Source organism: Sorex fumeus, unplaced genomic scaffold (genome assembly GCF_029834395.1).
Source record: "Sorex fumeus unplaced genomic scaffold, SorFum_2.1 ptg000013l, whole genome shotgun sequence".
In the NCBI taxonomy this organism is placed as follows: domain Eukaryota; kingdom Metazoa; phylum Chordata; class Mammalia; order Eulipotyphla; family Soricidae; genus Sorex; species Sorex fumeus.
Genome location: NW_026606070.1, coordinates 5,589,736 through 5,605,526, shown reverse-complemented (window position 1 = coordinate 5,605,526; position 15,791 = coordinate 5,589,736). Strand labels below are relative to the sequence as shown.

Below are 15,791 nucleotides of genomic sequence, written 5' to 3'. Positions count from 1 at the left end.
TGACAAGAGAAACCTCCCTAAACTCTCAGATTCAGACAAGCCTGAAAATCCGACCATAGAAGACACAACCCAGAGAAAAGCCGGTACACGGATAAGGAAGCGGTCGCCTCTCCAAAGGGCTGGGGTGAGGGCAAGGGCGGGGAGCACTCCCACTCTAGCTGTGGTCAGGTTACACACGGTGTTGATATCCAACAATGGTGCAGTTTGTCCTGCTTGTGAACTCGTTAAACCGGATCTGAGCACAATTGTTTCTGCTTCGCACTCTAACCCGACTTTCACCTCTGTGAGTTCTCGCAAGTGGTCAGGATGATTTGGAACCAGAACTCTCCCTTCACGGTGCACCACTTTTCTTGGGACATAATAGAAATAAGTGACCACACAAAATGGTCAATGGTCAGATTTGGGTAAAGTCCATTATTATTTCCACTCCGATAATGTGTCCCACAGAATTTCCCCAAATCCCCAGGGATAAAGGGGCTCAGATAGAAGGGACGGGAGTTTCTCGGGTGTACATCCAAGGTGACTTTTCCCTGTTTACAGGCACAGAGTAAGGAGGTCACGGTCACGGTCACGGTCCTCCCGTTGCTCATCGATTTGCTCGAGCGGGCCCAGTAACATCTCCATCATGAGACTTGTTGTTACTGTGTTTGGCATATTGAATACGGCCACATGGCCGACCCGAGAGTAAGAAGAGTCTACTAAAATCTCAGGGCTGGGACGAATGGAGACGTTATTGGGAGCCTGTTCGAGTAAATCGATGAACAACGGGATGACAGTGATACAGGCACAGAAAGGTTCCACACATGGTCCATAGATGTAAGCCCATGGACCATTTCTGTGACCTGCAGAGAGGGTGTGAGCACCACTGGCACAGGCCAGGAAAGATAGACCAGTCCCCAGGGCAATGTGGTCAAATGGGGGGTTACCTAGAAGTTTCCTGCTCTGCTGTTGGCTTGTTATAGAGGACTCTGCTCCCGGCTGCCACGCCAAGTTGTAACCATGAAGATCTGGTTCTGCTCCATCACACTCGAGGGCCCGCCAAAGAAAAAGCACAGTGCCAGGCCAGCACAGATCTCTATGACAGCATACCTGCAAGGTGGAAGGTGGAAAACTCATATTCTCAGAGCAACTGCATTTTCTGCCTGGTTACGAGGAGGGAAAGGACAGGGAAGAGGGCTGGGGAGAGAGTACAACGTGCGGGGCACTTGCCTTGAAGGTGGCTAGCCCAGGTTCAATCCCGGGCATCCTGTAGGGCCCCGAAGTCTACCAGGAGTGATTCCTGAGCGCAGAGCCAGGAGCAACACTTGAGCACTGTTGGCTGTGGCCCCCAAACCAAAACAAAAGGCAGCAAAAGAACAGGAAAAGAAGAGTGGGCTGCAGACCTATTGTGAGCTTTAGAACAATGAGTTAATTCCTGGGTGGTTCTCTGGAGTCACATCTCTTCTTACCTACTAGCCTATGAGAAACTTGTCCTCATCTTGAGTCTTTTGAGAAGAAGGAAGGGTAAGACTTAGGGTAAATTGGGGGCTGGAGCAATACCACAGTGGGTCGGGCGTTTGCCTTGCACGCGGCCAACCCGGGTTCCATTCCTAGCATCCCATATGGTCCCCTGAGCACTGCCAGGGGTGATTCCTGAGTGCAGAGCCAGGAGTAACCTCTGTGCATCTCTGGGTGTGACCCAAAAGCAAAAAAAAAAAAAAAAAAAAAAAAAAAAGACTTAGGGTAAATTCCTTGTCTGGGGGTTTGCTATTGCTAATGTCTTTGGACCAGTTTCAATATCATGGAGCTAAGATGCTTTTTGTTTTATTTTTGGGTCACGACTGGTTGTGCTCAGGGCTTGCTCTTGATTCTGCACTCAGGGATCACTCCTGGTGGGCTCAAGGGACCATGTATGGTATTGAGGACCCAGATTGTCTGTGTGCTAGGCAAGACCCTTACCTGCTATAGTGTATTTCTGGTCCAACTACTTTGCTTTTTTTTTTTTTTTCATCCTGACTTCATTTACATGTCTATGATGGGCACTGGAGAAAAATCATCTTGTCCCCCTCCACGTTCTTCTAGACTGTCAAATACTCAAATGTACATTAGAGATATTATCAGCGATAGGTTCACAAAGGAAATAAGCAGGAAAAACTAGGAGTATGAAGGCCTAAGGCCGTGAATTGTTGGTATGGAATGTCACAAGGGTGGATCTCGTTACTGCCTGATAACGTGGACTGCCTTGGCTCTGCCCAATAATCTCAGTGATCACACCTAACAGTGCTCAGGTGATGGTCCTGCCTCTGTGCTCAGGAATCACCAGACTCCAGAAGGTCCTCATCTCAGCATCCTCACCCGTTTTAATGGTCCACATTCTTGGAACTCAATATAGAATTGCTCAGCCACTCCAACTTTTTGTTAAAAAGATATGAAAGAGGAAAGATTTCTGCCTTTCTCTGGAACCCTTCAGGAGACACCTCTCAGCCTCTGACAGTCCCCTGAATTCTTTCCCCTTCCTACCCTGAAATTCTTTTCTAAGTTTGGCCACTCAGTTGACTGAGGATAAGAACCTGAGCCTGCCCTGAGCCCACTATCCCATCATTGAAAGAAGTCTCGGTTCCCCTTCCCAGCTGCTGTTAGCAGTACCATTTCTAATGCCTCTATCCTTCGCCTTTTTTTTTTCTTTTTGGGTCACACTCCCACCTGGTGATGCTCAGGAGTTACTCCTGGCAGTGCTGGGGAGTCACATGGGATGCCGGGGATCAAACCAAGGTCATCTGCACACAAAATAAAACCCTCCCTGCTGTACTTTCACACCTCCTCCTCTTTCCTTCACCTTTAACATCACTAATTCTTGGGCTTTTTATGATAAACGGGAAGTTCACTGTAGCACTGTAGTACTGTCCTCCAGTTATTCATCGATTTGCTCAAGTGGGCACCCATAACGTCTCACAACAAATTGTGAGTCTTGTTGTTACTGTTTATGGCATATCGAATATGTACCGGACAATATCTTAAAATCATAGATTCTGCCCCAGACCTTAAGCTCCCAGGGAATGAGACAGTGGATAACACCCAAGGCCCCTGGCCAAATAGATAATCCAAAAGGTCCATGACCAAATAGATAATCTAAAAGGCCCAAAGGCTAGCCATACCACCTTGTATAATCCTTGCATTTTCTGTAAACATTCTTGTTACTTGATAAGTACACAAAGTGCCAGTTTTCCTATAAAAGACCCCCACCACCCCCTCCCCCCCCCACAACCAGCCATATTTAATTTAGTTCTCTTTCTAATAATCCTTTCTAATTTCAATTCCGAGTCTGAGATTCTTTAGCATTCAAACTACTGAATACTAAAGAATCTTGAATAATGAAGAAACTTTGTTATTCTTTGTAATGAGTCTTTATTAGTGAATTTTAATTATTTAATATTTTCATCCTTGAAAATATTGAGGAACCTGGGCACCAGCACAGAGACCTGCTGTCACGGCTCCTGCATCACCAGCCGAGACAAAGGATATTAAGTGGTCGGGGGAGGGGAAGGTCAGTTCTGAGAGGTCACCTGCAAAGACAACGCAAATAAAGGTATGACTATTGTGAAGACTTAATTCTACTCCGTGAAAAATAGTTAAGGAGATTGGATCTTCCTAAAACCTTGAAGGAAACCCTTATATAAAGGTATTTCCTCTTAAACATGTAACATGAATGTGATTAAAGTATTATTCAGCAGCCTTTAAGGCCTTTAAGGCACTTCAAGGAAGGTGTGTGCATCTGAGTCTATATGGTCTTTAAAAAACAGTTTTGACTTTTCCAAAGAAATTTAACCTGTGGACAACAGTTTCTTGTGCCGGAGAGTTTAGCCTCCCCCTTCTGATAGAGGATCTATGGATTTCAGACTTGCCGAGACAGCCCTCCACCTCACCACCCAATCATGGAAGTGATTCCGGAAAGACTCTTTGAATTTTCATGATGCTGAACAAATGCTGAGGTCAGAGTCCCCAATCCGTGTGTAGTAGAAAGTTCAAGTATAACTTTGGATTCCTCCCAAACTATGTATTTGCGGTTGACCTGAAGCTTACTGATAACATAGAGTTGATTAACATTTATTTGTTTTTCGGGCCACACCAGTGTTGCTCAGGGATTACTCTTGGCTCTGCACTCAGGAATCACTCCTGGCAGTGATGGAGGACCATATGGGGTACTAGGGGTCAAACTTGGGTTGACCATATGCAAGCCAAGTGCCTTACCCACTGTATTATTGCTCCAGCTCCTTAATACTTATTTTTTATGTTATATGTATTATATACTATACTATTGCAGTAAAATAAACAAGAGGAAAGATGCTAAGAAAATAATTAATGGATCATTACAAGAATATTCATCATCTTGAATGAAGTCTCTTTCTCTCTGGCTCCAAGATATTTTCTTTTATGATGTTTCTTAGTTTTCATTAAAATTTGAGATACCTGTACTAGTTTAAAATAAAATAATTGAACTTCAAATATTTGTGAAAGCACATCTTTCTTTAATTCAATTTCAATAGTTCTGTAATTCTGCTTCAAGAGGTTTTTCATTGGGGCTAGAGCAATAGTACAATGGGTAGGGCATTTGCCTTGCATGCGAACAACCTGTGTTTGATCCCCAGCATCCCAAATAGTCCCCCTGAGCACCACCAGGAGTAATTCCTGAGTGCAGAGTCAGGAGTAACCCCTGAATATTGCGTGCCTGACCAAAAAAAAAAGCCAAAAAAAAAAAAGAAGAAGAGATTTCTCCTTAATGTTTGTGAACTCACACCTCAAGTTTAAAGACAAAGGCTGCCTAATTCTTTTTTTTCCCCTTCATTTAATCATACCCAGTGATGCTCAGGAGTTACTCCTGACTCTGCACTCAGGAATTACTCCTGGCTGGGCCACCATATGGGATGCTGAGGACTGAATGTGGCTCTGTGCATGAAAGGCAAACACCCTATTCAAAGTACTATAGGTCCAGCCCAGCCCAATTCCACTAGAACCTGTATTGGGGCTGTAATATAAGTCCTACAGCTATTTACTTATTTTCAAGTTTACAAAACCAAGCTCCTGGTTGGGAAAAATTTGAAATAATGGTGTTGGGAAGGTGTAAGGGGGGTGGGACGGATGTTGGAATAATCACTGTCACTGTCCTCCCGTTGTTCATTAGTTTGCTCGAGCGGGCCCAGTAACGTCTTCATCATGAGACTTGTTGTTACTGTGTTTGGCATATTGAATACGTCACGGGGAGCTTGCCAGGCTTTGCCGTGTGGACGAGATACTCTTGGTAGCTTGCTGGGCTCTCCGAGAGGGGCGAAGGAATCGAACCCGGCTCAGCCAGGCTGGCTTTGTGCAAGGCAAACACCCAACTGCTGGACTATCACTCCAGCCCCATTGGAATAATGAATGTCATGAATTATTGTAAACAACTTTATAAAAATAAAATAAAATTTAAAGAATAGAAAAGAAACCAAGCCCGAATTCTTTCAACCAAAAGAAAAGAACCTAATCCAAGATCACGATTTTCCTGACGGCGACAAAAGACAGAATTAGGAGAAGTCAGGAAGAGAAGATAGATCTGTTGGCTTGTTTGTTTGTTTGAGGCTCTTGGGCACTGCTCAGGGGCTACATCAGGCTCATTTTCAGGATCACTTCCGGTGGTGGTCCGGGGACCACGGAGGGGCGTGAGGTGAGGAAGGATGCATCCTGGTCTCCTGCTTCCCGAGTCTCCTAGGCCTGAATCAGTTCATTCCATTCGCCTCTCCCTTGAGAGCCTCTGTTTAATTAACTAGTGTGTTTGATTTGGAGGCAGTGCTCAGGTCTCAGTCCTAGCTCTGTGCTCAGGGTTGACTCCTTGCAGGGCTCAAAGTCTCTTCTCGGCTCTGTGCTTGAGGCTGGGGCAGTGGGGGTTGGGGTTGTCGCTCCTGGCAGTGCTAAGGGGACCGTGGGGCAGCAGGGACTGAACTCTCAGTCAAGCAAAGCGTGTGTTCAGCCCTTGGAACTACTTCCTTGGTCCCAACAGGAACTTCTATTTCAGGGAACTAATCACCTCAAGAGTAGCCTCACACACAGAGAGGAAGTGAGTCACAACTCTGGGCAAAAGTTCACAACTTTTACTGCTCTTTCCATGTTCTTTCCCACTGAGAGTGCTCCAGAGTCACCCTCAGTCCACAGGGAAATGGGACCCAGGAGGGGAAAGGAGTATTCGTGTGTGTGTGTGTGTGTGTGTGTGTGTGTGTGTGTGTGTGTGTGTGTGCCACAAGGCTGAATTTTCCTATTCTCGGACACTAAGTTGCCCCCCTCATTGTTGATGGACTTAGCCCCCAGCTGTGCCCATGCCCTGCTGAAAGTGGCATGAGATGCAGCCGGTGCTGTGTGGGAAAAAAAAGTAAGGGTCAGTCCCCAAGGCAGAGTTCTGCTAATCGAAGCACTTCCCACATGTCCCCATCAGAGGTGGGCTCGCCGCAGTGCTCCTGACTCTGATTGGCTTCACCAAGTTGTAACCATGAAGATCTGGTTTCAAGGCCATGTTCAGGTCACTCGAACAAAAGCAACCAAAATAGAGGATTAGGCTTTGGGAGGGTTCATCCTTCCACACATCAAACACCTCTGTGGTCCCTGGAGCACCACCAGAAGTGATTCTGAAACTGAACCTGAAATAGCCTTGAGCAGTGCCCAAGTGCCTCAAATGAACAAACAACAAACAAACAAACAAATTTTTAAAAAACCTTTTTCTATTGAATCACTGTGGGATAGAGCATTACAAAGCCATTCATGATTGGATTTCAGTCCTAAAGTGTTCCAACACCCATCCCTCCACCAGTGTACATTTCCCAGCACATGTCCCTAGGTTCCCTCCATCACCTCCCAACCCCCCCCACCCCAAACGAACAAAATGAGGATAAGCTGTTCTTTGGATTTTATGTTTAGACTTTGGGGAAAGGACACTTGTCTTTTCTCATATTGATCTTTACGTCAGCTTCAATTTCAGAGCACTAAATCTAATCTTGCCCAATGAGTGGTTGAAGCATAACACAGGAGTGAGAGCATTGGTCGGCAGGGACAGGATTCTGAGGGTGTCATGGGGGGATATGGAGCAAATGTTCAACCATCTGTCTTTTTAATTTTTGCTTTTTTGGGGTCACACCTAGTGATGCACAGAGGAATTCCTCCTAGCTCTGCACTCAGGAATTACTCCTGGAGGTGCTCGAGGAACCCTGTGGGATGCTGGGAATCGAACCTGAGTCCGCCGCGTGCAAGGAAAATGCCCTCCTCACTGTGCTATCGCTTCAGCCCCTGTTCAACCTTCCTGATGATGAAGATGGGGCTCAAACTCCACATTCTGCTGCACCTACGTTGTTAGTAGGAGTTGCTTTCTCCTCTGCCCCAAGAAACTCTACACATTCTCACACAGACTTGCTGGCAAGACACGGATTCTCCCCAAGACCTATCTATACCACTCAGCTCTACGCCTACAGTTTAACTTAAACCCCTGCAAACTCCTGGTGTGACCCGGTGCAACCCAGGCTCTGTTGGGCTTCAGTAGAACTGCACCATTTCCCACCTGCCAAGATGGATCACTGTGGAGTGAGAAGGAACTGGAAACACAGGGGGTGGGAAGTGGATTCGGGTGGGAGGACTGCTACTGGAATACTGTAAGTCTAAAACTCAACTATTTATAATAGTTGGAAATCATAGTTCTTTAATGAAATCAATCTAAGAACAACTTAGCTAGTAGTAAGTAGCTACTAATACAAGCTATTTCTTGTATTGCTTCCTTTGTGTTTGAAAAAGATAATTTTGGAACTGGTTATATTATTAAGATTTTGTCTCAAAAGTGAGACTACATTCCATTAGAAATTACACTACATTAGAAATTAAAATGAACCTCAATGAAGAGAAACCATTCACTGTCTGTTTTAAGGTTTCCAGGGTGAAAAAGCAGTTTCTTGGGTACTGTGGAAGCTCAAGGATTGAATAGCACCCACCCTCCCTCCCTCCCTTCCTTCCTCCCTTCCTTCCTTCCTTCCTTCCTTCCTTCCTTCCTTCCTTCCTTCTTTCCTGTCTTTTTTTTTTATCCTTGTTTCTCTCTGCTACACCTGTCAGTGTTCAGAGTTTAGTCTTGGCTCTACATTCAGGGGTTACTCCTGGCAGGGCTTGAGGGACCATATGGGGCACCAGGGATTGAATCCAGGTCGGCTGCATGCAGGGCAAATACCATGACTATCTCCATGGCACCTCCTCAGTTACTTTTTTTTTTCCCTCTCAGGAAGTTTATTCATGACACTACTTAATTTCCCTCCTAAAACATGGATTGTTCCATCAGTCTAACACAGCCCATGCTTTCTGTCTTCATAATAAAAGATGAAGCTTAGAACTGGATCACTGGTCCCTTTCTCTTTTTATCACCTCCCAGTTCAAAGTGCTTGCGTCTCTTAATGGCCAGCATTCTCTTAGACCTGCAGTTGGGCTCGACACATTCAAGCCTCAATACAATCTTCTTGGTAGTATTAGACTTTTTCCAGAAAATAGGCTTAGTCTGACCTCCGTAACCACTCTGCTTCCTGTCATAATGACGCTTTCCCTGGGCCTACAGAGAATCCTTGCCCTTCTTGTACTGTGTGACTTTGTGGAGCTGATGTTTGCCACATTTCTTACAAAAAGTCCGACGGGTTTTCAGTACATTCACCATGCTTGCGGCAGCGGTATCTGCAAGGAAAGTCTTGAGGTTTTTTTTTTTTTTTAATGTAGGAGTACTGCTATTTATTCAGCCACTGATTAGCTGATTGAATTGTGCATGAACTCCACCTTACTTTTTTTCCCCCCCATTTTTTATGATTTTATTTATTGAATCACTGTGAGAGCAGTTACAAAACTTTCGGGTCTAAGTCTCGGTCATACAATGAAACACCCGTCCCTTCACCAGTGCCCATTCTCCACCCCCAACAACCCCAGTATACCCCCATCCCACACCATCCCCCTACCTGTGGGGTAGATGATTTCCACATTACTCTCTCTCTACTTCGATCACATTCAATATTTTGACACCAGACCCACCATTATTATTTGGGATATTACCCCATCACTCAGATCTGCCGAAAAGGCAACAGTAGAAAATTTGTTTTCTATTGCTGGTTATGAATAACATATGATGTCGCATGGCTGCAGTAGATTTAACACTTAAATCTGGAGGGATTTCTGCCAAAACCTGCTAGGTTCTGAGATTTGCTCCTGAGTCTCTGGGATCATGGCCATTAAGCAGCTTGATCAGGAGCCAGAAAGGCTGTTCGTGGGCGATGACTTCGGGTCTCGTTTGGGGGGAGGATAGGACCAGCTCCCCCCCCCCCCCCCCATCCTATGAGGCCCAACAAGTTTCGTCTTGAGTTTATTTTTGATCTACCTCCACTCCTCCATTTCAACACTAATGGGCTTGGAGAGATAGTACAGAGGTAGAGCATTCGCCTTGCATGTGGCAGACCCAGATTCAATCCTCAGTACCCCATAAGGTCCCCCAAGCCTGCCAGGAGTGATCACTGAGCACAGAGACAGAAGTAAGCCCAGAGCACGACTGGGTGTGACCCCGAAATCAACACTGGAATCACCTCTATTAGGCTGGAGAGATAGGACAGGGGTCAAATTACTCGCCTTTCATGTAGCTGACCCCAGTTTGAGCAGCACACTTGATCCCCCAAGCACTGTAGCAGAGCTGGGACTAAGCCCTGAGTACTTCTGGGTGTTGCCCGAATCTCCAAAATAAAACTAGAACAACCCCCTTGGGCACTTGTCATACTTGCAATTTTTTTTTTAAGTTTTATTAGTGAAACACCATGAGGGACAGTTGTAGACATACAAATTTTAGAGCTTGGGCTTCAGTTATACAATGATCGAGTACCCATCCTTCTACTAGTGCCCATTCTCCACCACCACTAATCCCAGTAACCTTCCCACCCTCATCCCCACATCCCACCCTACCTCTGTGGCAGGGCATTCCCTTTTGTTCTCTCTCTCCTGTTGGGTGCTGTGGTTTGCAAAAGAGGAATTGAGTGACAATCATGTTCGGTCTGCTTTTTTGGGTCACACCCGGCTTTGCACAGGGGATACTCCTGGCTCATGCACTTAGGAATTACTCCTGGCAGTGCTCAGGGGACCATATGGGATGCTGGGAATCGAACCCGGGTTGGCCGTGTGCAAGACAAACACCCGACCCGCTGTGCTATTGCTCCAGCCCCATACTTGCATTTCTTAAGCCCTCAGTTGCGCTATAAAATTTGACCTTATTCCTTAACCTCAAATCAGAGTGTCACCGTGGGATGTAGTCACCTTGCCCTGAGGCTGTCATGTGGGGGACCCCAGTGCTAAACAGAAGGGAAATGTCCTATGACCAGAACATCCTCTTTTTGTGAAAACTCCTACTGAAACCCAGCATGAAGCCACGCAGCAGGCCTTGAGAAGTGGGAAAAGGCCCTTCTCTCGCACGAGTGGGCCCACGCGAGCGCCTGCTTCAGAGCTGGGCCGGAACCAAGGCGAGAGCCCCGTTTTCTAGAATACCTCATGGGGGCGTCCGCAGGCAGCCGGCAGGAGGGGGCAGAAGCAGAGATTCCGAAGCACGTGATTCTGCAAAGCAGGATCTGGACCACCTCAAGGACATGAGCACACTTGGCATACCCAGGCCACCGAGGTCACACGGGAAGATGAGGACGTGGCACAGACAGTCCTGAAGCATCCTGTGGTTCTGTCCTGTCCTCTAGACTCACTCCTTCCACTCTCTGCCGTTAACCTGTTTGAAACACAGCAGGGGCTGTTTTCCTCATCACTCTCTCCTCCAAAATTTTGGGAGAATTCTCTGGGCTAAGTGAACTAAAAAAACAAAGCTCTGAGGCCCGTAGGTGCTCAAAGAAAGGACGATCTTATTCTAATAACTTCAGGCTCCTGTCCAGGCAGTAATGGTCAGTGGAGACTGACTGTTGAGGATGAAAAGTGGCCTGAATCCTGAGCCCAGAGAGGCCACTTAAGTCTAATCTAATGTTGCGAATCTATATAATTACATCAGCTCTTAAAGTGTTATGCAGAATAATTGGTCATGTTTATTAGAAGTGAACTTAATTTGCTACTGTAATTATTTGCCAGATGAGCAGTGGAGGAGAAGAGAAGAATATGCTTCCATTATTTGCAGTTTTATAGAGATCAGACTCCGGTTCAAAATCATTTTTATTGTTGCTGTTTTATTTTATTTTTATTGAATCACCGTGAGATACACAGATGCAAAGTTGTTCAAGATTGGGTTTCAGTCATATAATGTTTCAACACCCATCCCTTCACCAGTGTACATTTCTGATCACCAGTGTCCCCAGTTTCCCTCCTGCCCCCCACCGGCCCCCACCCAAGACTATCTCTGTGGCAGAAACTTTTCTTCTCCCTCCCTTCCTCCCTTCCTCCCTCCCTCCCTCCCTCCCTCCCACCCGCCCTCTCCTCCTTCCCTCTTTCTCTCTTTTTACCATTGGGCATTATGGTTTGCAATACAGGTACCAAAAGGTTATCATATATAGCATTTGACCTCTTTTTAGCCCTCAGTTCTTGTCCAGGGTGATTGTTTCCAACTATCATTGTCATTGTGGTCCCTTCTTTGCCCTAACTGCCCTCTTCCCCCAATACCTGTGGCAAGTTTCCAACCATGGATCAATCTTCATTCTTCTTGGCCATTGTTTCTACTGTCTTTGGGTATTAATCTCATACTTTTTTTTAATATATCCCTTGGAAGGGGGTGGGTTGAGTTTCCCTCCCCGCCCCGAGCAGAGCCCCGGCAGCCGAAGACCTCCAGAACCAGCCACAACCATGCTGAGACCACTCTCCACATGCATGAAGGTACCAACAGAGGAACAAAGGCATGCATGTCCTGGGGCTGAGATCTCCAAGCCTGCTCGGATTGGGGCTGAGCATCCTCCACCCAGATCCTTCATCTTCCAGTAGGCAGGGGTCACACCCACCAACTGGCCCCTGGTGCCATGTAATCCCATCAACGGCCAAGACCCAGAGACTATAAAACCCAGCTCCCGGAAGCAGGACATCTTATTATCTCATTCTAACTTTGGACAACCTGGCAGTCTACCGAATGTAACCTGCCCACATGGCAGAGTCTGGCAAGCTCCCCGTGGCGTACCCAATATGCCAAATGCCAGTAACAATGAAGGGTCTCATTCTCCTAACCCTGGAAGAGCCTTGAATATGGCACTTTTTAAAATCTCAGGGCTAGGGCGAAGGAGACGTTACTGGGGCCTGCTCGAGGCAATCGACGAACAACAGGATGATCGTGATTGTGATCCTGCAAATAGTGCAATTATTCTATGTCAGTTCTTCTCCCTCTGACTCATTTCGCTCAGCATGATACTCTCCATGTCCATTCAAGTAAGCAAATTTCAAGGCTTCATATTTCCTGGCAGTTGCATAGTCATTTTCATTGTTGCTGTTGAAGCTTTTTGATTTTAGATGGGAATGAGTTCTGACATTTTCTATCTGGCTGTGACTTTCTGAACTAGTGTTTTTAGTTGACTGATATTAATGAATGATTCAAACAGTTCTCTTCCAAGTAAACTGGAGACGGTGACTTGAACATAGACTGCAGAGCTGACCAGGGATTGTGAGTTCCCCTGAATGCCTGGGGTTGCCAGTGGGTTCCCAGGAAATCCACTCACTCCTGTCATTGGAAGTCACTTCAACTGACAGTTGAATCTGCGATGTTTGGGAGTGGTGGCCTGGATTTCCAGTTTCATTCCATTTCGATGTTTTCTCTCCTGCACTGGGATTTAAACACAATGCCTTCCACGGGCAGGTCTATCCTCAGGACTCTTGAGACAGGTTTTATGGATATAGTTGGACGAAACAGCTTCAGAATTCTGGAGCTTCTCAGGAAGTTCCAACTGCAGAATTGTAAAGAAGCAAGTATCTGCCATTCCCCAAGTTGGTCTTGGGTAGAGGATTATGCCCATGGGAGTACCCCAGAGGGTAAAATGGAGTTCACCTTTATTGGGACATTTCTCCTGCCAGGTCAGTTCGTACTATCCCACCCTTACCTCACACGATGACTCCATTGGCAGGAAACAGCCAGAGCTGAGTCAGCACCCAGTCTCTTTGTAGCAACTCACAGAGGGGAAGCGAAGAACCAGTATAGAAGAGAACTGTCTCAGGGCGCCTGAGGGCTGGAACATCGGAGTGATCCCAGCACAGAGCCAGCAGTGAGCACTAAACACTGCTGGGTGTGGCCCCCAAACACACAAGGAACAGGAATGTTTCTGTCTCATGCAAAAACCTTTCCCCCTTGGTTAAGGTTTCATAGGTATAGATAATGGATTATTTCAGCTGAAAAGTCACTTTTTTTCTTTTTTTATCTTTTTGGGTCACACATGGTGATGCTCTTGGTTCTGCACTCAGGGATTACTCCTGGCAGTGCTCGGTGGACCAAATGGGATACCAGGGACGGAACCCGGGTTGGCTGTGTGCAAGGCAAATGCCCTACCTGCTGTACTATTGTTGGGGCCCCTGGCAGCAGTCACTATTTTTTTCTTTTTGGGTCACACCTGGCTCTGCACTCAGGAATTACTCCTGGCTCTGTACTCAGGAATTACTCCTGGTTGTGCTCAGGGAACCATATGAAATGCAGGGAATCAAACCCAGGTCGGCCGCCTGCAAGGCAAACACCCTACCTTACTATGGCTCCAGCCCCAGCAGTCACTTTTAACTCCACACTCCAACTTGTGTAGAAATGGAAGGAAGAGCTGACAGCCAGGCTTGAAAACTAGGCCAAAGATCAATATTAGACCAGGTCAACTGACCTTGCCCCCAAGCCAAAAGATAAGGACAGTTTATCCCGGCTCCAGCCTTCCCTGCAAAGCCTCACCTTTCACTTTATTTAGGTCTGGAGATAAGATGGAGTGTGCCTTAGGGGACCAAGTCACCAAGGAATTTCATTGTTCATTCTGGTCGGCAGCCCACCCTCTCCCCCCAGTTCTTTCCTTACAAAATCTCCTCCTCGTGATCCTGCAGACAGGATGGTTGCAGTGAGGACATGGCCCACCGCCCACTGCCACCGTCTTCCAACCTGCATCGCTCTTTCTCAGCCTAACACAGTCCCTCAAGTGTCCCTCTCAGCACGAGTGGCCTTTAGGAAGCATTGGAACTGTGCTTTCATTGTTACAAAACCATGACATTTTGGTGTGTCCAAGAAAGCATTATTGGAATATATTCCAGGCCAATGGACAAAAACGGGAGCCTGTTAAAGAACCTCATTACCAAACATTTGTGACAATGTACTGTAGTACTGTCCTCCCATTGTTCGTGGATTTGCTCGAGCGGGCCCAGTAACATTGTGAGACTTGTTGTTACTGTGTCTGGCATATCGAATACGTCTCGGGTAGCTTGCCAGGCTTTGCCGTGCAGGCGAGATACTCTCGGTTGCTTGCCGGGGTCTCCGAGAGGACTGGAGGAATTGAACTTGGGTTGGCCGGGTTGGCTGGGTTGGCCGCGTGCAAGGCAAATGCCCTACCGCTGTGCTATGGCTCCAGCCCTTTCTGACAACCACCCTGCATGCACCTGATCTTGTCTTGTGACAAGCTACATTTTAAAAATACAAACTTCTATTCCAAAGGACAAACGCTTCAGCTGTTATCCCAGTTTGGAGATGGAAAGAAAACTAGGTTAATTATAGACTCACAAGGGTTCTACCAAAATCCTGACTTGTGTATCTGTGGAAGTTTGGGGATTCCCCCCCCCCCATTTTGGGGACACATGATGATGCTCAAGGACTACTTCAATCCCAGTTTTGGGTATTGAACCCAAAATTCCTGCATGTAAATCATATGCTCAGCACATCGAGATGTCTGTATAGACTCCAAATTCTAACTTTTGAATATGACCATGTGTGGTAAAAAAATGTGAGATTCAGTATAATCAAATGAAGGGTCTTGAGACAAGATAAACCTGGATTATGGTACTCCCTAGCTCAGGATAATTGCCTTTTTAAGAGTCAAAGAGATACACATGTGCAGACATGGGTGAGAAAGAGATGGCCATGAGTTCAGGAACTACTAAAAATAAGAAGCAAGAAAAAAATGATTCCTAGAACCCATGGAGACAGTGAGACGCTACAGTAACCAGGACACTGGACTTTCAGAATTTGCACTGTAGCACTGTCCTCCCATTGTTTATCAGGGAACCATACATGTGAGGGATTGAACGTGTCTCACCTACCCTACTATCTCTCTCTCTCTCTCTCTCTCTCTCTCTCTCTCTCTCTCTCTCTCTCTCTCTCTCTCTCTCTCTCTGTCCTGCCTCAATGCTCACATTTATAGGTATCTGTGCTGGAGTAAGACTTCCAGTTCATCACTTTTCGCGGGACAGTGATTCTTCCATAAGAGGCAAAGTCCAAATCAAAATAAGAAAGTTAATCGATGCCTGGCATCCCTTATGGTTCCCCGAGCACCGCCAGGAGTGACTCCTGAGTGCAGAGCCAGGAGTCACCCCTGAGTATCGCTGGATTTGGTCTCCAAATTTAAATGAACAACTAAGAAAGCTAATCCTGGATTATGTCTTATCTTTCCTCGAGTTAGGTTCCTGGAGTTTGGTCAGGGGCGGTCAGCACTTGGGTCTGCCGGGGCGTTATGAGGGGCGTTATTAGTCCTTAAGTCATCTTTGAGGACACGGAAGCAGGGGAGAGTGCTGGCTGAATGTATAGTATCAAGTGAGTCAACAGAATCAAGTTTTGGGCTCAATAAAGAGTTGTTTTCAGCAAGGACTTGAAAAAGAATCCGGGT

At 46.4% G+C, this 15,791-nt stretch overlaps 1 pseudogene; it reads right to left on the bottom strand.

The window, feature by feature from the left end:
* Positions 1 to 8,249: 8,249 nt before the first annotated feature.
* Positions 8,250 to 8,704, bottom strand: LOC130020757 (60S ribosomal protein L36a-like; annotated as a pseudogene).
* Between the last annotated feature and the right edge of the window lie 7,087 nt (positions 8,705 to 15,791).